We start from the raw sequence: 26,295 nt of genomic DNA, 5'->3' as shown, positions 1-26,295 counted from the left end.
ATTTTTTTGAGACAGGGTCTCACACTCTGTCACCCAGGCTGAAGTGCAGTGGTATGATCTTGGCTCACTGCAACCTCCGCCTCCCAGGCTCAAGCGATTCTCCCACCTCAGCCTCCCAAGGAACTAGAACTACAGGCACGAGCCACTACGCTTGGCTAAATTTTGTGTTTTTTGTAGAGACGGGGTTTCGCCATGTTGCCCAGGCTGTTCTTTAATTCCTAGGCTCAAGTAATCCACCTGCTTCGGCCTCCCAAAGTGCTGGGGTTACAGGCATGAATCACTGAGCCTGACCAACAGGTGTAATTTACTCCTTTCATTTTATAGACAAGAAAACCAAATTTCAGGCTGATTTACTTAAATATTGCCAGCTATTGACAATAGACTAGAAATACTCAGATCTCTGAACTAGTGTGATAATCTTTATATTACTGTGGTGCCTCTGTTTTTCTATAAACTGGATTTTCAGCCAGCTTTTGTGCAGCATAGCTTTCTGAAGAAGGATTTGTCCCTGCGGTTTGAACGGACGGAAGCTGGAAGGAAAAACCCCATCACTGACTATGCAAAAGTCCACCTGGTCTCTGTGACAGCTGGAGGACACAGGGACTCTGCCAGATCTATCTCAGCCACCTCACTTTATGAAGGATGCTTGACCTGTGGTTCAGTCATTTTCTAGGACAAATGGCTGTTAATAAGGTATGTGAAAGCTCTTGCTTTCAACGTTCGTGGAGCTCTCAGAAGCGCTGACTTACATCAGACCAGTGTCAGGCTTGACTTAGGAACGAACTTTTAAATTCTTACCTTTTAAAACACAGTTCACGATTGATACACTCTTTTTTTTTTCTTTTATTTCTTTCTTTTTTTTTTTTTTTTTTGAGACAGAGTCTCACTGTCGCCCAAGCTGGAGTGCAGTAGTGCAATCTCGGCTCACTGCAACCTCCGCCTCTCGCATTCAAGTGATCCTCCTGCCTCAGCCTCATGAGTAGCTGGAACTACAGGCGCACACCACCACACCCAGCTAATTTTTGTATTTTTAGTACAGATGGGGTTTCACTATATTGCCCAGGCTGGTCTCGAACTCCTGACCTCAGGTGATCCACCCGCCTTGGCCTCCCAAAGTGCTGGGATTACAGACATGAGCCACCGTGCCCAGCCACTACTGATCGACTTTTGAGGAGGTAAGAAGCCCAAATAAGGAGGCTGTGGATGAAAGTGGGCTGTCCCGGGAGAGGATAGCATGAGTGTGCCCGTCTATGTCTTCTGTTTTGTGTTCCATACCTCTGGAATTTTCATTCAGTAGGTCTGGGTATTTGTATTTTTAACCAGTTCCTTGCATGTTTGTTTGTTTGTTTTTGAGACAGGGTCTTGCTCTGTTGCCGAGGCTGGAGTGCAGTGACACAATCACAGATCACCTCAGCCTCCACCTCCTGGGCTGAAGCAATCCTCCTGCCTCAGCCCCCGGAATAGCTGGGACCACAGGCATGTGCCACCACCACGCCAGGCTCAAGTTCCTGGCATGTTTCTGAAGCACTCTAGTGTTGGAGGACACTGAACTGTATGATCTGGGGTTGGGCCTAATTTTCCTTTAAGCTATGTGTGCTCTTACCCAGCATTTATCCAGCACAAAGACTGTTTAATGTCACAGCCACAGCGCCACCTAGTGTATGTGTGACTTCCAAGCGACTTATTTTCTTGGAAATAGTCCATGAACATTTCAAAACTCAACGGGTGGTATTTCGTTCCTGCAAGGGACTCTCCAAGTGTATGCCAAGCCCTATGGGGGCAAGGGAGTAAGGGCAGTTTTTTCTGATCTGATTTGGTAAATTATATTCAGAGTAACTCTGGGGAGTCTTGGGTTAACTGTGGGGAAGGGAAAATAATTTGACAAGGTTTGGGAATCTAACTTAAACTAAAGATTCTTCTCTAAGAGTACACAGTTACTTGCAAATAGACTGAATTATTTGACATAAGAACTGTAGACATTACTTCCAGGCCACATAGTTTTAGCAAGTAAGTGACTTTAAAATGAATCCATCTTTTCTCAGTAAAATTACCAGTTTTGCTTTAACTGCATATGATGGTTACTTTAGGTGCTTAGAATGTAGTGGAAAATGAGGCCAGGCGCGGTGGCTCACACCTATAATCCCAGCACTTTGGGAGGTCGAGCCAGGTGGATCACTTGAGGTTAGGAGTTCAAGACCAGCCTGGCCAAGATGAAAACCCCATCTCTAATAAAAATACAAAAATTACCTGGGTGTGTTGGCACGTGCTTGTAGTTCCAGCTACTGGGGAAGCTGAAGCAGAACAATCACTTGCAGTGAGCGGAGACCGTGCCACTGCACTCCAGCCTGGGTGACAGTGTGAGGCTCTGTCTCAAAAAAAAAAAAAAAAAGACATAGTGGAAAAGAGTCAAAGTGTTTTACGTATCACTCAGACATGGCTGTGGGTGGCATTTTAGTTTTTATCGTAACCTGTGATCACAGCCTCATGGGAATTGGATGAGCATAACCATATCACTAGAAGTTTTTGACAGTTCTTGGAAAATAAGTATCATTGACTGTGGGAGAGCGGTGATATTTTCATACTCTAAAAAGTATACATATCCTGTTGCTTAGTAATGCCGAGATCAGCATCTGTTTTGTTATTGTAGCTTGAAATATCATGAAAATGTAATCGGAGGTGAAGGTACTGATGGCATTTAGCAATTGCTTAGAGGTTAGATTAGTGACATGGTAATGATTATTAGATTAGATGCCTTTGAACAGTTTCTATTCAGAGACTTTTGATATAGTATATGATATTATGAATAAGATAATGTTAAAAAGTCCAAATTTTAGAACATTAATCCATCTCAATATTAATTTAAAAATAAATACACATACATGCATACTTCTTTGGTCAGCCAGAATTTTTTTTTTTATTAGCCTTTTCCTCACATAACCAGCCAGTGTTAAAATAGATTTGATGTCATGAAGGTTGCAGCTTTTAGGCAGTATAATTTCTTTTCCTGGCATGCATAGTTCTGTATTATGTACATGGTTTCATTCATCCTTTTATCCAGATGTCTGAATTGATGTGACCCACCTGGATTTTATTGGAGTTTAGACCTAGAAGGGTAGAAGATAAATCTACTTTATCAAGGGTATAACATGCCTAACCTATTAGTCTTTCTAGTCAAGTAACCTGACTTAACATCATTAAATGCTGGGTTGCTGTTGCTCCAGGAATACAGGATTGTGGCAGTTTGGGGGGCAGGGAGGGGAAGTTGGAGTACGAGCAGAAGATTTCATACAGGGAACATCCCATGTAACAACAGAGAAAGAAGACTGGGTTGCTGGAGGGGCTTAGCAGAAAATCTGCGGGGACTCTTCCACAGCTGGTATAGACTTCACCCACCAAAGGACATTGAGATTAGCTGTGGTTTCTTAGGGATTTTCACTACAATCATTTACTTGAATACTTCTAGAGCATTTAGTATCCCAGCCACCCCTGTTTCATGATTTTGATTTTTAAAATGAGTCAGATAGTGATTACCTATGTTCTTAAAAATCCATCCTGGATAAAAAGAACTACAGAAACAAAACAACAAAGCCCAAAGCTACAGGCGCTGTGAAGAGCAGAATGAACAGTGGGTGTGGGCTTGGCTCGAGGAACCATGGCTGACAGCCACCAGACCTGGGTTCTGGTCCTAGCTTTTCTGTTAAAACTCCCTGTGTCACTTTGGCAAGGTCACTTGCCCTCTGTTTGATTGGGAACCTCTGTTTTCTCCACATTGACCTTGACATTTGTGACACTGTGATGAAATTCACAGTGAAATGTTAATTTCAGAGAAGAGTTCATCAGATCTTATTTTTTCCTTCATCCCTGTGAACACAGCTTCTAGATTCTTAGTACTCAGGTCATGAACCCATAAAATTGTCTTTCAGAATGTCTTCAACATCAATATTTTTAATAATCCATTCTGAGGATTGCCCAGCATTTAAGAGAAAAAAGGTCTTAGGCTGAAACTAGCCTGTGATGAAGGCAGGGACATCTACTTTGATTCTGGTAACTAGATTAAGATTTTGACACATGAAGACTTGGGCAAATTTTGTTTTACTTATGTTATTTATAAATGTGCCAAAACTGTGACTGACTGAAAATTTTCCACCACAGGAGTTTCCTCTGCCCTTCTCAACAGGGCCGCACCAAGTTAACAGAAATTATCACTGGCTTAGAAAAGGTTGTGGTTTTCAGTGTACATTAGGAGGGTTACTGTCCCATAACCCAGTTTATTATTTAAATATTCTTGAAAGAACTGAAGTAATGAAGGGAGAGGCTATATTTTCTTTAGAAGATTTTTCCATGTTATTTGAAAAGTTTTATTGACACTTATTTTTCTTAGCAGAAAAGCAATTGCTTATTAAATTGTACCCAAGGACAAAATGATTTGATAGGCTCAATCATGATCAATTTGAATAAGCTGATACTTGAAAATATTTCCTTATTCCTGATGTTTGATAACTTCAAGTCCCTGAGACCCAGAACAAAGGCCTTCGTGTGAAAAGGCAGCTACATCTAGTGGTTGGTGGCATTTTCATTGGAAAATTTGGTTTATGAAAACAATCCTCCATGGCTGTCTTCGCTGACGTTCTGTGGCTGTACAGAGCATTACAACTAATGTGGTGTGTATTTGTAACTTAACTGAGGTGTAACTTCTACACCATAAAACTCACCCATTTTAACTGTACAATTCAATGATTTTTTAACAAATTTACCAAATTGTATAATCATCACCACAATACAGATTTAGAAGATTTCCATCACCCCAGTAAGATTATTCATTCCCATTTATAGTTAACCAATAATTTTATTTTATTTATTATTATTATTATTGTTTTTCTTTTAAAAACTAGGTCTCACTCTGTCGCCCAGGCTGGAGTGCAGTGGTGCAATCATAGCTCATTGCAGCGTCAAACTCCTGGGCTCAAGTGATCCTCCCACCTCAGCCTCCCGAGTAGCTGGGACTACAGGTGTCCATTGCCATACCTGGCACATTTTTAAATTTTTAAATAAAAATAATGCTCAGGCTGTTCTCAAACTCATGGCCTCAAACGATCCTCCCACCTCAGCCTCCCAAAGTGCTAAGATTACGGGTGTGAGCCACTGCATCCAGCCCCTGGCCAGTATCTTGATTGTAGCCTGTGAAAGACCCTTAGTTAGAGGACCCAGTTAAGCCAGGGCCGGATTCCTGATTTACAGAAACTGTGAGATAATAAATGCTCTGTTAAGCCTCTTAAGTTTGGGGATTGTTATGCAGCAATATGGAACTAATACGTCTACTTGCCAAGCTAATCTAGCAATGTATGCAACTGAATATCCAATCTGCCAACAGCAGAGACCAGTACTGTGCCCTTCAGTGGCACTGGAGAAGAACCAGCCACTAGGTGGCAAGTCAGTGACAGGGACCCTCTTCCACCTTGGAAGGGACAGAGACAGATTGTCTGATCCTCTGGCATGGGATACCTCGTAACATCACATCAGGCCTGGGACCCACGTTACAGCAAGGGAGGTGGGGGAGTGGCCCAGGAACACAGGATCCTGTAGGGAAGCCACAGAACGGCGGACCTGATAGAGGCACGGCTGAAGTGCCCACTCCAGGGCAGGACTTTCAGGGGATGAGATGCCATCCTCCAGGACACAGGCTGCACTTTAGAGACCTTTACGCAGTGCTCAGTGGGAAGAATGCATGGGCCTAGGGACCAGAGGCCCTGCCTGTCTCATCCCCAGGGACCACTTGGGAAAGGAATTGGCATTTCCCATCTCTGTAAGTTTGGGTTCTGCAGGTCTAAAGGGCCTGGTCCCAGGAGGACACTTTTGCCAGGGGAGGTGCCACTGGGGCACTTAATCTCCTTGTGCCAAGGGACCTTGCAGCAGGAAGAGGAGTCACCCTCCTAGTGGCACTGACTGGCCACCATTACCAGGAGGAGGAAAGGCTTCTGCTGCAGACTGGAAGCATATGTTTGGCATCCAGGCGATCCATGTGGGCACCTCAAATGCAGTGACCCCGGCTGAGAACAGCAGATGTGCCAGCTGAGGGATGGATGAATGGGGAACAGATGTAGAGGAAAGAGACAAGGAGTGTGGACTGCAGCCTGAGGCCAGCTGTGGTGGGAAGGGCTGTGGTTTGTCCTATTAACCTTCCTCTTCTAAATTCTCCCATAGGCCAGGTGTGGTGGTATACACCTGTAGTCCCAGCTACTTGGGAGGCTGAGGCAGGAGGATCCCTTGAGGCCAGGAGTTGGAGGTTGCAGTGAGCTATGATGGCACCATTGCATTCCAGCCTGGGTGACAAAGTGGGATCCTGTCTCTAAAAAAAGAAAAAGAAAAAAACATCCCCAGGAGGAGGCTCCCCCACACTCCCCAGAACCTCCAAGGAGCTGCTCTCTTAACCCTCTCAATGTATGTGACTGAGCAGCTGGCGGGCAGGGGTGGCTGTGGGGAAGACTGGGACATCCCCCGCTCCCCTGCCATAAAGGATCTTGCCCTTAGCTGCTGGGAGTGCTGTCAGCCCACAGCTTTCAACTCAGTCCCTTTGGGTGCTGCCTCAACCGATGCTCACAGGTCTGTATCCAGCAACGGACCCAGGTGGCTCCACCAGACAACACCTAGGGTCGATCTTGCTCCTGAGCTCCCTGTGGGGTCAGATGAGGTGGTCATTTGACCAGCACAGGAGCTGTTTCTCCCTCCGCCCACTCTTGGACTCTTGCCCTCCCAAAGCATCCTTGTGAACCCCTGTGTGCATGCCAAGTCCATCTCAGAGCCCACTCTCTGGCAGCAACCTTGTGCTGATCAGTGACAAAACTTAGACAAGCTGGGCCATTTTTCTAGAAAATCATAAATTTCTAAGCCAACTCAAGGGAAAAGAGAAACCGTGAACAGTATAAGCATTCACAAAAATTAATTATGCAAAATAACACCAGGGTCATTCAGCTTTACAAGCAAGTGCTATCAGATTTCAAGGTATGGATTCCTATCCTAGAAAAAAAACAGTTACAGAAAATAGTAAAAGAAACCTAACTTATTTTATGAGATTTGTAAAACATTTGTAGTATAATTGGGAAAGTCCAGTATAAAAGAAAATGTATATGCTAATCTAATTGATAAACAAAAGATCTAAATAAAGTGTTAGTAAACTAAACCCAGATATATATTTAAAATATTACAGTATTATCAAGTAGGGTTTATCCTAGGGATACACATTAACAGATTAACGTTCAAAAAGAGAAAGAAAACATATTTCACTAGATGCAGAAAATCATTAGCAATGGTTCAACACCCTTTCTTGTTGTCAAAACATTTATAAGACAAACTTCTTGGCAAACCAAGAATAGATGGTGATATGGTTTGACTGTCTCCCCACCCACATCTCAGCTTGCATTGTAATCCCCATAATCCCCACATGTCGAGGGAAGGACTTGGTGGGAGATGATTGAATCATGGAGGTGGTTTTCCCCATGCTGTTCTCATGATAGTGAGGAGTTCTCACGAGATCTGATGGTTTTGTAAGTGTTTGACAATTCCTCCTTCACATACGCCCTTTCCTGCTGCCTTGTGAAGAAGGTGCTTGCTTCCTTTTTGCCTTCCGCCATATTGTAAGTTTCCTCAGGCCTCCCCAGCAATGTGGAACCCAACCATGAGTTAATTAAACCTCTTCCATTTATAAATTACTCAGTCTCAGGTATTTCTTTATAGCAGTGTGAGAACAGACTAATACAGATAGGAACTCCCAAAACTTGACAGTGTACAACCAGCTTACTTATTAGTGTAGTTAGAAGCATGATTCAATATTGTAATGAAGTGCCTAGTTAGTGCAACAAGATAAGAAAAACAAAACAAAAAGAACAAGTTGTCATTATTTACAGAATAAAATGTCCATATACAAAGTTCAGAAGAATCTGCAGACAAAAGGTTAGAAAGCAAAATAAAATTCAGTAAGTTTACTAAATAAAAGATAAATGTGTAAATTAAAATTTAATAGTATTCCTATATACCTACAAAAAACAAGTAGAAATTGAATAGTAAAAAATCATGTTCATAACAGCAAAACATATACACAGCACCTAGGAATACACATAACAAAGGCTATACAACAATTTTACAGGAAAAATTGTAAATCTTTACTAAAGGACACAAAAGAAGGCCTAAATAGAGAAACCATGTTATAAATGGAAAAGCTCAGTATTCTAAAGATGTCAGTTCTGAAATCAATCTATAAATTCAATACCACTCCAATCAACACCCTAACAGGGCTTCTTTTTCCATAGAACCCAGCAAACATCTCAAAACTCACAGTGAATTGTGAAAGGTCAATATGGTGACTGAATCATGGCTCCCATGAAAATGTCCACCTGTTAAAGGCTGGACCTGTGGATATGTTACAATAGCAAAAGAGACTTTTCAGATGTGATTAAATTAAGGGACTTGAGATGAGGAGATTATCCTGGATTATTGGGTAGGCCAATCACTAGGGTCCTTCTAAGAGGACAGTGGGATGGTCAGAGTGAGAAAGAGGCAATGGGACCAGAGGAGCAGAGAGAGAGACCAGAATATGCTGCACTGCTGCCTCCCAGAAGGGGAAGGAGCCACATGCCCAAAAATGTAGGCAGCTTCTAGAAGCTGGAAAAGACAAGGACATGGATTCTTCCCAAGAGCCTCCAGGAGGAACACAGAGCTCCAGAGCTGCAAGAGAATAAACCTGTGTTGTTTTCACCCCCTAAGTCTGTGGTAATTTGTTGTAACAGCAACAGGAGACTAACACAGTAAAATATAGTCAACTGACTTAGAAGAATAAGGAGAGAAACTTGCTTTCCAGGTATCAAGACTTTCTAGAAAACGATTGTGATTTGAGTAATATGGAACAGATGCAGAGTGGGAGACCAATGAAACAGAAAGGAGTGACAACCACTTGCTGAGTACGGTATGTATAGAGCTGGCATTACAAACCAGGAGGAAAATAACAGACTGTTTAATAAACGGTGCTGGATAACTGCTTATGCACATGATAAATTAAATGAGGCACATACCTCATTTAATAAAATACATTCTGGCCGGGCGCGGTGGCTCAAGCCTGTAATCCCAGCACTTTGGGAGGCCGAGACGGGCGGATCACGAGGTCAGGAGATCGAGACCATCCTGACTAACACGGTGAAACCCCGTCTCTACTAAAAAAACTACAAAAAACTAGCCGGGCGAGGTGGCGGCGCCTGTAGTCCCAGCTACTCGGGAGGCTGAGGCAGGAGAATGGCGTGAACCCGGGAGGCGGAGCTTGCAGTGAGCTGAGATCCGGCCACAGCACTCCAGCCTGGGTGACAGCGCGAGACTCCGTCTCAAAAAAAAAAAAAAAAAAAAATAGAAAAAACTAGCCGGGCGAGTTGGCGGGCGCCTGTAGTCCCAGCTACTCGGGAGGCTGAGGCAGGAGAATGGCATAAACCCGGGAGGCGGAGCTTGCAGTGAGCTGAGATCCGGCCACTGCACTCCAGCCTGGGCGACAGAGCGAGACTCCGTGTCAAAAAAAAAAAAAAAAAAAAAAAAAAAAAAATACATTCTGGCCAGGTCCAGTGGCTCACACCTATAATCCCAGCACTTTGGGAGGCTGAGGCGGGTGGATCACTTGAGGTCAGGAGTTTGAGATCAGCCTGGCCAACATGGTAAAACCCCATCTCTACAAATACAAAAATTAGCTGAGTGTTGTGGTGTGTGCCTGTAATCTCAGCTACTCAGGAGGCTGAGGCAGGAGAATCGCTTGAACCCAGGAGGCAGAGGTTGCAGTGAGCCGAGATCACACCACTGCACTCCATCCTGGGTGACAGAACGAGATTCCATCTCAAAAATAAATAAATAATAAATAAATAAATAATAAAAATACATTCTATCAATCAAACTTTAAAACTTTTGAAGGAAATTAGAAGAATGTCTATATCAGGATTAAGATTTGTTGAAAAATTATTGAAAAGCTCAAACAATAGAGAAAAGTCAGGTAGAGATCAACTATGTTAAAAAAGAAAACTGCTGTATGACAACACCATAACCACAGACTAGAATATATTTTCATCACATAAAACTGGCAGAGGATTATTATCTAGATATAACAAGAACTAGCCTAATTTTTTTTTTTTTTTTGAGACAGAGCCTTACTCTGTTGCCCAGACTGGCGTGCAGTGGTGCGATCTCAGCTCACTGCAACCTCCACCTCCTAGGTTCAAGCAATTCTCATGCCTCAACCTCCCCAGTAGCTGAGACTAAAGGTACCCGCCACCATGCCCAGCTAATTTTTTTTTTTTTTGTAGTTTTAGTAGAGACAGGGTTTCACCATGTTGGCCAGGCTGGTCTCGAACTCCTGACCTCAAGTGATCTGTCCACTGTGACCTCTCAAAGTGCTGGGATTACAGGTGTGAGCCACCGTGCCCGGCCTTAAGAACTAATATAAATTAATAAGGAAAAATACAACAATCCACATGCAAAATGGGTGAAAACTGAATGTTTACAAAAGGGAAAAAGCAATGAATAAACAGGAAAATATGCTGAATCTTTCTTGTTTTAAGGAAATGAAGTTAAACAATAATTATCATTTCATATTCAGCAGATGGGTGAAAAATTATAATACCACCTAGTGTTGGGAGGATAGGGAGGAATGGGGACTCACACACTACTAGTTGGAATGTAAATTGCATCTTTATAGAGAAATTGGTCGCTATCTATCAACCTTGAAGAGGTAGGTTTGTTGGGAGACCTCTTAGGTTTATATCTGAGAGACTCTCAAATAAGGAGGCTGATACAAGGAGACTGTTTACTGCAACAATGTTTATAATAGAAAATTTTAGCCGGGCGCCTGTGATCCCAGCACTTTAGGAATATGAGGCCGGTGGATCACCTGAGATCAGGAGTTCGAGACCAGCCTGGCCACTAAAAATAAAAAATTACTAAAAATACTACTAAAAATACAAAATTAGCTGGGCGCATGCCTGTAATCCCAGCTACTCAGGAGGCAAGGCTGGAGAATTGCTTGAACCTGGGAGGCGGAGGCTACAGTGAGCTGAGATTTTAACACTGCACTCCAGCCAGGGTGACAAGAGCAAAACTCTGCCTCAAAAAAAAAAAAAAAGATAAAAGAAAATGTTGGAAACAACCTAAGTGTCCTTCAGTAAAGAAGGGTAACTGTAGCTTATTCGTACAAAGGAATGCTATTCAACAGTTCAAATGCATGAATTACAGCTCCGTGGATCCAAAGGATCAATGCTGGACCGTGTTTCCCATAAGAAAAAACTGCAAACTGATCTAAGAGTTATACCATTTGTGTTAGTTTTACGCTCCTAAAATAACACTATAGGCCAGGTGCAATGGCTCACGCCTGTAATCCCAGCAGTTTGGGAGGCCGAGGACTGTGGATTGCTTGAGGCCAGGAGTTTAAGACCAGCCTGGGCAACGTGGCAAATCCCCTTCTGTACTAAAAATACAAAAATTAGCCGAGTGTGGTGGTGGGTGCCTGTGGTTCCAGCTACTCCAGAGGCTGAGGAGGAAGGATCCCTTGAGCCCAGGAGTTAGAGGCTGCAGTGAGTCCAGACAGCGCCACTGCACTCCAGCCTGGGCGAAGGAGTGAGACTGTCTCCAAAAGAAGAAAAAAAAGCCAGTTCTGCTCACTTTTGTCCTCTCTGCTGCCTAGCTTGCAAACATGATGGCTGAGGAGGATCCAGGCCGTCCTAAATTACAAGGTGACCTCGATGACAGGTCACACTCTGAGGATGGAGAGGCAGAAACAGCATCGTAAGAACTCCAGCGCGGCTTTTATGTGAAGCCGCCATACTGGCTCCTGAAAGGGCCCCCTATGTCGGAGCTGTTATATGAGAATAAACTCTAGTATTCAAGCCACTCTCATGAGGTTTCTGTTACTCCTAGAGGAATGCAACTCCTAACTGACACAGCTTCCGCATTGTGGAGTCTGACCTAAGCAGATCTGTACTGTGATTTTAGTGATTCAGTTTTACCTTTGGTCCCATTATTTTGAATGTCGGTTGGGGTATGTTTATTCACAAGACTGCAGATTGCAGACTCCACCACCACCTGTGAAGTAATAGAGCATGCATTTGAGATTTTATCTATAGTTTTTTTTTAATTTTTAAATTTTTTTTGTAGAGATAGGATCTTGCTGTGTTGGCCAGGCTGGTCTTGAATTCCTGGCCTCAAGTGATCTTTCTGCCTCAGTCTCCCAAAGTACTGGGATTACAGGTGTGAGCCACCGTACCCAACCTATCTGTAGTTTTTTAAAAAATATTAAGTAAAGGATTGACAACACCGAGTACAATCCCTTCTGTAGATAAAATATACCCAAATGTTAATATCATATCTCCTTAAAATACGTTGAAAACACATACATTTATTTTGTAGCTACTATTATAAGGTGGGAAAGTTTATATATTTTTTGTAGCTGGCACCAGAATACTTTTGAGAGGAAAAAAAAAGAACCTGTTTCTGTTGGGAAATCTATCGGTGTGCTTGGGGTGGAAGCTGCTTGCCTAGAGCCTGAGCATTGGCTGCCCCCAGGGTTGAAGAACTTGAACACTCCCTTTAATTAGAGAGTAGAGAATTTTGTAACTCCCAGGGCTCCTTTTTGTGGGAGGTGGAAGTGTTAGGTGGGATTTGCTGTGTGATAAAGGCTTCCCTGGGAACCTACTTGTTCACAGCTCACAAAGTGTGAATGTGAGTCTGCGTGCATGTGCACGCCAACTCTGATGGCAGGAACTTACGGTCAAATAGTGGCGGTAGGAGCAGTGGCAGAAACAGGAGGCCTACCTGCAGCCAGTGTCTTGATGACATTTTGGGGTTTCTCCTGACATCCTCAGAGATAAATGACTCTAGGACTTAGCCGGAAGTCCATGATCACTGTGGCTGCCAAGCCCATGGATCCAGGTGCTGGAGAGGGGGAAAGTATTACAGACCAATTTCATTTTTAAATATGAGAGCCAAAATTCTGAATAAAATATTCATAAAGATGATTTAAAAGTACATTTAAATAGTAATATAGATCAACTAAGTGAGATTCACCTTAGGAACACAAAAACTCAAAAAAAAATTGTAATGCAAAAATGTTAAGAAATCTGTAAATAGAACTCATATTCATTTGTTAAGAAGGAAAAATACGATTATCTCCATAGATGCCAAAAACTGGAACCACGTTCTCCAGCTTTCCTCCCAACCCGGAGAGACCAAACAAAATGGCAAGTGGAACGCCGTGATTTCTGTTCTTGTGCAAAATTCATCCTTGGATTCCTATGTCTCTGTGTGGCCCGCCTCTTTCTTGTTGGGTATATTAGGGTGATTCTTAAGGAATTCCCCACCGCCACTCACTTCCGTTCCTCTTATTTATTTATTTATTTATTTTGAGACAAGGTCTTGCTCTGTTGCCCAGGATGGAGTACAGTGGCGTGATCTCGACTCACTGCAACCTCCGCCTCCCGGGTTCAAACAATGCTCCTACCTCAGCCTCCTGATTAGCTGGGACTACAGCCGCGTGCCACCACACCCAGCTAATTTTTGTGTATTTTTAGTAGAGATGGTGTTTCACCATGTTGGTCAGGCTGGTCTCGAACTCCTGACCTCAAGTGATCTGCCTGCCTCAGCCTCCCAAAGTGCTGGGATTATAGGCGTGAGCCACCTCGCCCTGCCTTTTTGTTAAATATTTTTAAAGGGGCCACGCAAATCTTCTCTGTATCATTCCAATTTTAGTATACGTGCTGCTGAGGTGAGCACGACATCTGTTCCCCTTATACTGCTGCTAGGAGTGGGAATGGGATGAGTCAGGAGCACCTAGAACCTGCTTGGTCAAGAGGATAGTGGGACTCTCCCACATCACTCTTACTCTTGATGGGAATTTTTTAAGATTATGATATAAGTAAGACCAATCCCTCCATGCCCTATCCACAAGTACCTTTTGTAATTGCCACTGCATTATTTTGCTGCTTTTAAACCACCTCTTTATTTTGTTGTGAATTTTGGGGAGGTATCTCATTGGAGTCTCTCCCTATTTTACCACCGAGGTCTAGAATATGCACTAATTTTAAAAGAGAAATTGGCAACTTTTGTGGGGGGGGAGGGATCCTTGACAGTCACATATGGATTGATTAAGACCCTATTCTGCTTTTCCCATGGAATGGGAACCTCTGGAGCCTGTGGTTCTACTATGAGCCTGGCTATCAAGCAATCACAAAGCTCCCATTTGAGGTAAGAAGACACCACGCCAGGCACAGTGGCTCACACCTGTAGTCCCAGAGCTTTGGGAGGCCGAAGTGGGAGGATCACTTGAGGCCAGGAGTTTGAGACTTGCCTGGGCAACAAAGCAAGACACTATCTCTATTTAAAAAATTAGCCAGGCAGGCTGGGCACAGTGGCTCACTCCTGTAATCCCAGCACTTTGGGAGACTGGGTTGGGCGGATCACCTGAGGTCGGGAGTTCAAGACCAGCCTGACCAACATGGAGAAACCCCATCTCTCCTAAAAATACAAAATTAGCCAGGTGTGGTGGCACATGCTTGTAATGGGGGAGGCTGAGACAGGAGAATTGCTTGAATGCAGGAGGCAGAGGTCACAGTGAGCTGAGATCGCACCATTGCACTCCAGCCTGGGCAACAAGAGCGAAACTCTATCTCAAATAAATAAATAAATAAATAAATAAATTAGCTAAGCATTGTGGCATGCACCTGTGGTCCCAGCTACTCGGGAGGCTGAGTCAGGAGGATCACTTGAGGCCAGAAGTTCAAGGTCACAGCGAGCTATGATTGCACCACTGTACTCCAGTCTGGGCAACAGAGTAAGACCCTCTCTCTTTAAAAAAAAGAAAAATTCAGAAATCAGATACTTTATAGGGAAGGCAGGACAGGAACTGAAGATAGCTTTCTTATCTGTCTTTGGAACTTTCCACAAAATGTTGCAGTAATGACAGCCCCTGAGGCAGAGAAGCAAAAGAGATTTAAGAAGGAATTTCTGGTGCCACACATTCAGAATATTAAATGGATTTAGAATTGTCACTAACTGGTACTGGTGGCAGGATGCCCAAACACATTCAGATGGGAACCAGCAGTAATGAGTATTGTCAGGAATCATCTGTTAGATTTCTAAACACACACGAACAGGACAGAGGAAGCACCTCTGTATAGGAGTGAAACCAGAGAGACTTGTGCCTGAAGCCTGTGCTACTCAATCAGAAACTCTAGGAAACATGTATTTTTACAAAGCTCTACAGACAATTCTGTTACCCAGTGCTGTGGTTGAATGTGTCTGGCAAATGCCAGGTGTTGGAACTGAATCCCCAATGTGGCAGTCTTGAGGGGCAGGGAAGAGGTGACTGGGTCATGAGGGCTCTGCTCTCATGAATGGATTAGCCCGTGAACCCATGAATGGATTAATGGTTATTGTGGGAGTGGCACTGGTAGCTTTATAAGAGGAAGAGAGCCTTGAGCTAGCACACGCAGCCCCTTCCACCGGGCGACACCCTCACAACTCCGCAGTCCCCACCCGCAAGAAGGCTCCTACCAGGTGCTGACCCTTGACCTTGGACTTCTCAGCCTCCACTGTAAGAAGTAAACTCCTGGCCGGGCGCGGTGGCTCAAGCCTGTAATCCCAGCACTTTGGGAGGCCGAGACGGGCGAATCACGAGGTCAGGAGATCGAGACCATCCTGGCTAATACGGTGAAACCCCGTCTCTACTTAAAAATACAAAAAACTAGCCGGGCGACGAGGCGGGCGCCTGTAGTCCCAGCTACTCGGGAGGCTGAGGCAGGAGAATGGCGTAAACCCGGGAGGCGGAGCTTGCAGTGAGCTGAGATCCGGCCACTGCACTCCAGTCTGGGTGGCAGAAGTAAACTCCTTTCCTTTAGAAATTTCCCAGTTGCAGGTATTCTGTTATAAGCAACACAAAGTGGACTAAGATACCCTGACAGGGCTGAGAACTGCTTCAGTAGAGGCTCTTCTTTTCCTCACCCACTGTGACCAGGGACTCAGGCCTGCACAGTGCTGCAGCATACTACAGTCTCACATAATACGGGCCAGGTGCAGTGGCTCACGCCTGTAATCCCAGCACTTTGGGAGGCCGAGGTGGGTGGATCACCTGAGGTCAGGAGTTCAAGACCAGCCTGGCCCACATAGTAAAACCCCATCTCTACTAAAAATACAAAAATTAGCTGGGCTTGGTGATGGGCACCTATAATTCCAGCTACTTGGGAGGCTGAGGCAGGAGAATCGCTTGAACCTGGGAGGCGGAGGTTGCAGTAAGCCGAGATGGCGCCATTGCACTCTAGCCTGGGCGACAGAGTGAGACCCCATCTCAAAAACAAAGAAACAAAAAACATAATCATTGGCCATGCACAGTGGCTCACACCAGTAATCCCAACACTTTGGGAGGCTGAAGCAGGTCAATCCTTTGAGGCCAGGAGTTCAAGACCAGTCTGGGCAAGACACACACCACTGCACTCTGGCCTGTGTGACGGAGTAAGACTCTGTCTCTTAAAAACAAAAATAAAAACCAAAAATTGACATAATAATGATATTTATGACTGATAACAAATACTGAGACACATAAGAATTTTAGGAATCTCATACAATTTTGGAGCACATATTGATAATACATTTATATAAATATAACTCAAAGAAGGTTAAATGCCATTTCTCATTTAACAGTGCTTCCCATATAATTATTTACATAGTAAATAAGCCTAACACATCTCTCTTGGACTCCCAGGGGTCCTTTTTGGAGCCTCTAAAAGTTAGTTCGAGGTTAAAAGGACAATTTTAGAATTTAAAATTTGACTTTGGGATGTTTATCCAATACGAAAGGTTTAAAACGCCTGATCAAAACAGGAGTACAGGTCACTGCAAAGTAATATTCATTTAGCTAAAGTGATAATTCAGATTTCAAAAAGCAAAAACCTTTACTCTTTGATAGAGAGACACTCAGTTTTTCAAACGATCAAAAGACCTAATAAAATAGCATAAGACCAACAGAATCTGTCTCTCCTTCTCCCCTTTTTTACAGTTGATCTCAAAGGTAAACAAAACCTTTTGCTTTTATTAATACTACACGAAAATCTCATTCAAAAGAGAAAACCAACTTCTACTTTTGCATTAGTGTTTTGTTTTGTTTTACTATGTCTCAGGGGCAGCACCCAGGACAGAGGCCAGAGCTGTAAAGACAATACCCAGAGTTTTGCTCTGTTGCCCAGGCTGGAGAGTAGCGGTGCGATCTCAGCTCACTGCAACCTTCACCTCCCGGGTTCAAGCGTTTCTCCTGCCTCAGCCTCTCAAGTAGCTGGGATTACAGAGGTGCACCACCATGCCCAGCAAATGTTTGTAGTTTTAGTAGATACGGGGTTTTTCCATGTTGCCCAGGCTGGTCTCAAACTCTTGGACTCAAGTGATCTCCCCGCCTGGGCCTCCCAAAGTGCTGGAATTACAGACGTGAGCTACCATGTTATGCTGCATTAGTGTATTATTAATAGTTAGGCCAATTTCAACAAAGCCTTATAAACAGATGCATCCAATTTCAATCAACTTTGACCACACAAAGTAAGATTTCTGCTTACCTTTTATAACCTCTTCCAAGTTTTCTCATTCTTTCCCCCCAACTTTCTATATCTATTCATCTAAACTAGACAAAATTACTTTTCCTGTAGCAAAAACCACATTCTCATGCTTTTCCTATCGCCCTCCTTACCAAAAACACATACTTTTCTTATACACTCTGTATACAGAAGTGTTTCTCTCAGTTCTACTTTTAGTTGTATATTAACTATACTTTTAACTCTTAGTAGCCCTATTTTTCAGTGAAAAACCTAGGGAGTAAGTCATTTTAATTGCTATGTCTCAGGGGCAGCACCCAGGACAGAGGCCAGAGCTGTAAAGACAATACCCAGAGGACCCAACCCTTCCCAGAATGGCCAGGAAATCCTGCTGAGCCAGGGAAGATGGGCCTAGGCACTGCAGACACACGTGGGTCCCAGGCCGCACCATGGCCACTGTGTAGACTCCAGAATCAAATGGCTCCAAACCTAAGTCATAAAGTCACAGACAAATCAAGCAAGTTTCAAAAATATCTCCTAGCACTTTGGGAGGCTGAGGCAGGAGGATCTCTTGAGCCCAGGAGTTCAAGATCATCCCGGGCAACATAAGGAGATGCCATCCCTTCAAAAAGTAAAAAAAAAATTTAGGCAGGTATGGAGGCATGCACCTGTAGTCCCAGCTACTCGGGAGGCTGAAGTGAGAGGATAACTTGAGCCTGGAAGGCCAAGGCTATAGTGTTCCAGCCTGGGCAACACAGCAGGACTATGTTTCAAAAACAACAACAACAATAAAAATTACAGAAGCTGTTAACAGGTTTACAACCTTAAAACATCATGGAGACAGTATAAACCCGTCTAAACTCAGGCAAAATGTCTAAATTAAATTCAGACGATGTTTTTATTTTATTGTACCAACAATATTAAAACTGGCTTTATTTATCAAAGGTTATTAAAGTTGCATGAATTTGAAAATGATTTGGGCTCATTTACTTAATTTATAAATGCTAATTTATTTATAAGTAAATTTGGCACCATGTAGACAATATACAAGCAAACATGTGTATATAAAAATACATGCAGATGGCTGGGCGCGGTGGCTCATGCCTGTAATCCCAGCACTTTGGGAGGCCAAGGCTGGTGGATCACCTGAGGTCAGGAGTTCAAGACCACCCTGATCAACATGGAGAAACCCCATCTCTACTAAAAATACAAAATTAGTTGGGTGTGGTGGTGGGTGCCTGTAATCCCAACTACTCGGGAGGCTGAGGCAGGAGAATTGCTTGAACCTGGAAGGCAGAGCTTGCAGTGAGCCGAGATAGCGCCACAGCACTCCAGCCTGGGTGACAGAGTGAGACTCCGTCTCAAACAAAAAAAAAAAGAAAAAAAAAACACGCAGAAGTAAATAAAGGCCTTACAGCTTTGATTTCAAAATTATAGCCATGAGACTGGTAAAACTCACTAGTTTAAAAGGACAGGTGGATTAAACTGTGTCTCTGTAAATGGAACAGGTTAAAGTTTATCTGTCTCACATAGCTGAAGCCCTTACTGAGATAATAATAGGAGATAATAATCTCTTATTATCAGATTTCAACTAGGAAAAACAGCCAATATTTTTGGGTTTTGAACCTTTTAACCAAAAGGAAGTAGCTCCCTAATTGGGAATCAAACCCAGTCCACAGTGGTGAAAGCACAGAATTTTAACTCCTAGGCCACAAGGTGGAGTGGCTGCCACTACAAATTCTGCAAGGAATCCAAAGCAGGCAGTTTGAGTGTACAAAGGATTTTAATTTTGTTTTCTGTTAGATTTTTGTTCTGAAATTTTTGTTAGGAAAATGTCTAAGGCTAGCCATGATACTATTAGTGCCTTTCTTTTAATTTGATCTTTCCTTAAACACAAATAAGGCACTTGTTTGGAATGAAAGGTCTCTAAAATAGTTTTAGTTTACGGGGCCTTTGTAATTTAAAGAATCAATCTTTTGGCCACTGATGATTAGAATTTCCTGAGATGTGGCCAGGCACGGTGGCACAAGCCTGTAATCCCAGCACTTTGGGAGGCCGAGGTGGGTGGATCACTCGAGGTCAGGAGTTCGAGACCAGCCTGCCAACATGGTGAAACCCTGTCTCGACTAAAAATACAAAAATTAGCCGGGTATGGTGGTGCGTCTCTGTAATCCCAGTTACTTGGGAGGCTGAGACAGGAGAATTGCTTGAACCTAGGAGGCAGAGGTTGCAGGGGACCGAGATCGAGCCACTGCACTCTAGCCTGGGTGCCACAGCGAGACTCTGTCTCAAAAAAAAAAAAAGAAAAAGAATTTCCTGAGATGTACTTACACAAATAGCAACTCAATCTAATAAACCTCTTCATGGAATGCCCAGGAGGTAATTTTCCAGGTTTCAATTAAGTTTTTACCAATAAACAAGAGGTGCTTCTTAGAGAGGGCATAGAACAGGCAGCCTCAACGATCCCCATCCTCACAAATTCACCCCCAGGAATAGACTAAGGCAGCAAAAGGTTCTTGTTGCCACAGATGATAAAGGATGGTTTTTACATACAGTGCCTCTAGTATCCCACAAATTTGTGGGGGCCCGCCAGTCACACACCTATTAAGCTGTGACACCAGGCAGGCCCTCCTGGGATTGGACTTTCCCAGGACTAACCAGGCAGCAAGGTTGAGACAACAAAAGCACCTTATAAATAGGACTCATTGGCCAGGCACAGTGGTGCATGCCTGTAATCCCAGCTACTCAGGAGGCTGATGCAAGAGAATCACTTGAACCCAGGAGGCGGAGTTTGCAGTGGGTCAAGATCACGCCACTGCATTCCAGCCTGGGTGACAGAGCGAGACTCTATCTCAAAACAAACAAACAAACAAAAAAACTGCAGGACCAGCTGGCACAGTGCGCTTCTGGGGGTTCTAGGTCCATGTTCTACCCTATGGCACCCCTCTTTATGACAGATCCATAACAAAATAGAATGGAAAAGACTCTGAGAGAAAAAGGATCAGACGATATGAATATTCATGCCTAAAAGTACACCAGAATCGCTACTTAACCCAAGACTAGTCACACAAATCCTTTTCTCCAGTTAATCAAGATTTTAGGAAAGGGGAAAGAGACAAACAGTGCTTTCTGCTGTCTGCTTGATTGGATTTCACGGAGAGAGGCCGGGAGGCTGGCTGGTAGGAATTTCTTACCCTTCTGATGCTTTGACAGGTCCTGGGTTCCCTCGACTGTGGCTTCCAGAAAAGTAGAGCAGCTTTAGTATCCTGTCTGTGACGCCAACACTATAGGGGCCAAGGGAAACTTCACGAAGCTTTGCTGAACATCAACAGACAAAGGCAGATTATTAAGAGACAAAGCATGCAAATCTATTAACACGCACAGGGGAAAATCACAGAGCGATTACCCCAGCTTCCCAGTGGAGCACAGAAGCTTTTCTGCCTTTTTTTTCTTTTTTGAGACGGAGTCTCGCTCCGTTGCCCAGGCTAGAGTACAGTGGCGCCATCTTGGCTCACTGCAACCTCTACCTCCCAGGTTCAAGTGATTCTTGTGCCTCAGCCTCCAGAGTAGCTGGGATTACCCCACCACTACACCCTACTAATTTTTTGTATTTTTATTAGATATGGGATTTGGCCATGTTGGCCAGGCTGGTCTTGAACTCCTGACCTGAAGTGATCCACCCACCTGGGCCTCCCAAAGTGTTGGGATTACAGGCGTGAGCCACTGGGCCCAGACTTTTCTACCATTTTGAGATTACAGAAAGAATGGGACCTCAGAGCATGGCCTCAGAAAGGTTATGGTGGTAAGTCAGGTGATGGTGGCAAAATAGATTATGGATGGGAGAGAAGAGGATGCCTGGCTAGCAAAGGTGGTCCTGTTATGCAGCTGAAACCTCACGGATAGCAGCCCTCAGAGAGAAGAGGTGGGAAATATTCCTTTCAGATCTTGAGAGATGTCAGACTCTCAGTTCATCTTTCCTAGATCTGGACCAGGGAGGACCTCAGAGAGCCTGGCTGCAAGGATGCAGGTTTGCTTTACAGATGCAAAGTTCCACGCAGACAACAGCTTTGCAGGGCTGCTTGGCTCTCTGAAGAACTATCTCAAAATATGTCAGCAAAGGATATTTTGGGGTGAAATATTTTGGTTTCCTTCAGTATCTCAGGATCTTTGGAGCTTAAAATCAAGTTATCTGACCAGACCTATGATCTGATTTCTTTTGAGATCTTAGAAGAAAACTTAGAATGAAAAAGCAAGAACAGGCTATGAGAATGTGGGAAAATGAGAGGCTGGAGTTGGATGTTTTGATCCTTAGAATCCTCATTCAACAAATAAGGAGTAAAATACTGTAATATATAGTGTATGTCTCTATATACAGATATATAGAGATACACAGAGTTGCCAGATTAGTGTATTTGGGACATTCTTAGGTTAAAAACTTATTTTTTAAATCTGAAATTTAAATATTACTGGGTGTCCTGTATTTTTATTTGGTAAACCTGGCAGCCTTAGTAATTTTAAGCAAAAATTAAATATAATGTTTGCTAAAAAAATAGATTCTATTAATAAATTTCAATCATTTCCCCCATAACCTTCCTAGGAGAAATTATTCTGTTTTAAAAGAGGGAGAAGGTGTTAAGTCGCGCTGACTAAAATTTGCTAACTGACCTCTAGAGGGAGCCAAATTGATAAAGAAACCGAAATGACATCCTAAATCCAGTGAATTTCTCTCTTTCTTTTATTTTTTTAATTTTTTTTATTTTTTGAGATGGAGTCTCGCTCTGTTGTGCAGTGGCGCAATCTCGGCTCACTGCAACCTCCACCTCCCAGGTTCAAGCGATTTTTCTGCCTCAGCTTCCTGAGTAGGATTACAGGCTTGTGCTACTACCCCTGGCTAATTTTTTCTGTTTTTAGTAGTGACTTTTAATATCTTTAGTAGACACGGGGTTTCGCCATGTTGGCTAGGCTGGTCTTGAACTCCTGACCTCAAGTGATCCGCCTGCTTCGGCCTCCCAAAGCCCTGGGATTACAGGTTTGAGCCACCGTGCTCAGTCTGGATTTGCCTTAAATCATGATCCCAAAATGAGCCCTATATGAGATGTAATCACTTCTCTAAAAGAAATGTTTCTTACTTCCTTAAAACAACATAACACATTTAATGCTTTTTAAAAAGTAACAATGCGTGCTCTTCAAGGAAAGAATCCTTTGCGTTAAACTTTTCCATGTGCCAGGGAAGCCAGATGGGGGTAGGAGTGGAGCGTCAGGTGCAGGCTCACAGGAGCCACCTGAATAATGAATTCTGACACTGATTATGTAATGCGTTGAACTTAAAATTATAAACACGAATGTAATTCCAAAGGTGGTTACTGAGTCTTTGAGAAAAACACCAGGCAAGTTGTAGAAAATCTCCAAAATCTGTCCTCTTGACCCATCAGACATCTCCCCATGGGACATCCTCCCCACCCAGCATTCTTTGGCTAGACGAGAAAAGTTCTGTTCTCAGACGTGGAAGGGAAAGGCTCTTCCTGTTTTCCTTTCTGCTTCCACGAATTCCCTTGCACTCTGGTTTGAAGTAAATTGCTGTTTTCCTTTAAATTTTTTTCAAAGGATCATCCATTGCTTAAAAATAATGCCCATTAGGCTGGGCATGGTGGCTCACGCCTGCAATCCCAGCACTTTGGGAGGCCGAGGTAGGCAGATCATGAGGTCAGGAGATCGAGACCATCTTGGTCAAGATGGTGAAACCCCATCTCTACTAAAAATACCAAAATTAGCTGGGTGTGGTGGCACGTGCCTGTAATCCCAGCTACTTGGGAGGCTGAGGCAGGAGAATCGCTTGAACCAGGGAGGTGGAGGTTGTAGTGGGCCGAGATTGCACCACTGCACTCTAGCCTGGCGACAGAGTGAGACTCTGTCTCAAACAACAACAAAAAAATAAGGCCATTATAACAATCTATGACCCAGCCAAGTTTGTCTCAAAACATAAAGAGGGAGAGGCCAGGCACAGTGGCTCACACCTGTAATCCCAGCACTTTGGGAGGCAGAGGTGGGCGGATCACTTGAGGCCAGGAGTTTGAGACCAGCCTGGTCAACATGATGAAACCCTGTCTCTAGTAAAAATACAAAAATTTTCTGGGCGTGGTGGTGTGCACCTTTAATCTCAGCTACTCAGGAGGCTGAGGCAGGAGAATTGCTTGAACCTGGGGGGCGGAGGTTGCAGTGAGCCGAGATCATGCCACTGTACTTCAGCCTGGGCAACCAAGTGAGAGTCTGTCTCAAAAAAGAAAAAGAAAAAAAAGCATTTAGGGCCTAGTGTGGTGGTTCATACGTGTAGTCCCAGCATTTTGGGAGGCCAAGGCAGGAGGATCCTTGAGGCCACAAGTTCAACATCAGGCTGTGCAATATGTCTACAAAAAGTTAACACATTAGCTGGGCATGGTGTTTCATGCTGGTAGTCCCAGCTACTCAGGAGGCTGAGGCAGGAGGATCACTTGAGCCCAAGAGTTGGGGGCTGCAGTGAACTATGATTGCACTGCTGCACCCCAGCCTGGGTGACAGAGACCCTATTTCACTAAAAAAAAAAAAAAGATTTTTAATTAATTATTTAATTTGAATAAAGTGGGAACACTTGGAATTTAGAAAATCCTATCTCTTCAAAAGCCTATTTTGCAAAATCAAACATTTACTCTTTCTCTTTGCCTTTTTTTTTCTTTTTTTTTTTTTTAAACGGAGTCTCACTCTGTCTCCCAGGCTGGAGTGCAGTGGCCTGATCTTGTGCCTTAGCCTCCTGAGTAGCTGGGACTACAGGTGTGCACCACCACGCCAGGCTAATTTTTTGTGTTTAGTAGAGATGGAGTTTTACCATGTTGACCAGGCTGATCTTGAACTCCTGACCTCAGGTGATCCACCTGCCCCGGCCTCCCAAAGTGTTGGGATTACAGGCATGAGCCACTGCGCCTGGCCTTGCCTTCTTGACACAAAAATTATAATCCTGCCTGAAGCAGATGCATGATGCCAACAGAATAGGGAAAGGTCATATATGTGTTGGGGGATCCAAGCACATTATATATTGAATATCCCAATAATATCCCTTACAATGCTATTTAGTGTCATAGCCAATCTGGCTTCATCAAGTACCTTTTTTTTTTTTTTTTAAAGAGAGATGGGGTCTTGATATGTTGTCCAGGCTGTAGTGCAGTGGCTATTCACAGATGTGATCATAGCACACTGCAGATTCTAACTCCTGGGCTGAAAGTGATCCTCCCATCTGAGCCTCCCCAGTAGTTGGGACTATATGCACAAGACCACACTCTGCTAATTTCTTTTCTTTTTTTTTTCTTTTTGAGACAGGGTCTTGCTTTGTCACCCAGGCTGGGGTGCATTGGCTATTCACAGGCATGATCATAGCGCATTGCAGCCCCAACCTGCCAGGCTCAAGTGATCCACCCATCTCAGTCTCCTGAGTAGCTGGGACTACAGGCACATGCCAGCACACTTGTTTTTTTCTTTTTTTTGTAGAGACGAGGTCCCACTTTGTTGCTCTGGCTGGTTTTGAACTCCTGGGCTCAAGCAGTCCTCCCACTTCAGCCTCCCAAACTGCTAGGATTACAGGTATGAGCCACCACACCCAGCTCCTGCTAATTAAAAAAAAATTTTTTTTTTTTTTTAGAAACAGGGCTTGGCTATGTTGCCCAGGCTGGTCTCAACCTCCTGGCCTCAAGCAATTCTCCTGCCTCAGCCTCCCAAGTAGCTGGTACCACAAGTGCATGTCCCCATGCCCGGCCTTAAGTACTTTCTTATGTCTGATGTTTAGCCAGTAGTTATTAAAATCCAAGCAAAGAAAAACAAACCTCTTGGCACTCACATTCTTGATTAGGATATATGCCATGTCCCTATTATCTGGAGGTCATCCTTTGGGGCCACTCTAACTCTCCACAAACATCAGAAAAAAAAAACCAATGGAAAATATTTCTCAGTGCCTGAAGTAACTTTAGTAGAAGATGACTTAGCTGGCAGTCTAACTGATAAACAAATTGTTCTAAAATAACTTTCCGTGTGATCATCTGTGGTTAAAAATTAGGACATTGCAGGCTGGGAGACATGGCTCACGCCTGTAATCCCAGCACTTTGTGAGGTGGATCACTTGAGGCCAGGAGTTCGAGACCAGCCTGGCCAACAGAGGAAACCCCTTCTCTACTAAAAATACAAAAATTGACTGGGCGCGGTGGCTCACTCCTGTAATCCCAGCACTTTGGGAGGCTGAGGCGGATGGATCACAAGGTCAAGAGATAGAGACCATCCTGGCTAACATGGTGAAACCCCGTCCCTACTAAAAATACAAAAAAAATTAGCCTGGCATGGTGGTGGGCACCTATAGTCCCAGCTACTTGGGAGGCTGAGGCAGAAAAAATGGTATGAACCTGGGAAGTGGAGCTTACAGTGAGCTGAGATCGTGCCACTGCACTCCAGCCTGGGCGAGGGACAGCAAGGCTCCGTCTCAAAATTAAAAACAACAACAACAAAAAATTAGCCGGGCATGATGATACATGCCTGTAATCCCAGCTACTCAGGAGGCTGAGACATGAGAATCACTTGAACCTGGGAGGCAGAGGCTGCAGTGAGCCAAGATTGTGTCACTGCACACCAGCCTGGGTTATAGAGCCAGACTCTGTCTCAAAACAAACAACAACAAAACCACATCCAAAAGAGATTAGAG

At 43.8% G+C, this 26,295-nt stretch overlaps 1 protein-coding gene and 1 non-coding gene across 12 annotated transcripts in view; both read right to left on the bottom strand.

Moving 5' to 3' along the window:
• Positions 1–2,890: 2,890 nt before the first annotated feature.
• The window catches only part of LOC117093088 (translation initiation factor IF-2-like), a 119,594-nt gene continuing 96,189 nt past the window's right edge, over positions 2,891–26,295 (bottom strand). For 10 of the 11 annotated variants that reach the window (XR_004442295.1, XR_004442951.1, XR_004442186.1 and 7 more), the window contains 3 exons: positions 20,777–20,900; positions 12,826–12,945; positions 2,891–3,104 (listed from right to left, as the gene is read on the bottom strand). The gene's annotated coding sequence lies outside the window, so the exon portion shown is untranslated. The remainder of the gene's footprint in view (positions 3,105–12,825; positions 12,946–20,776; positions 20,901–26,295) is intronic. The other variant, XM_033230309.1, reaches the window with a different exon arrangement.
• Positions 13,673–13,782, bottom strand: LOC117083277. The gene has a single exon (XR_004437035.1). It is a non-coding gene; the product is annotated as a U6 spliceosomal RNA (small nuclear RNA).

The sequence above is a fragment of the Trachypithecus francoisi genome, unplaced genomic scaffold (genome assembly GCF_009764315.1).
Source record: "Trachypithecus francoisi isolate TF-2019V2 unplaced genomic scaffold, Tfra_2.0 Contig00025, whole genome shotgun sequence".
NCBI lineage: Eukaryota > Metazoa > Chordata > Mammalia > Primates > Cercopithecidae > Trachypithecus > Trachypithecus francoisi.
This window is presented reverse-complemented; position numbering and strand designations above follow the sequence as displayed.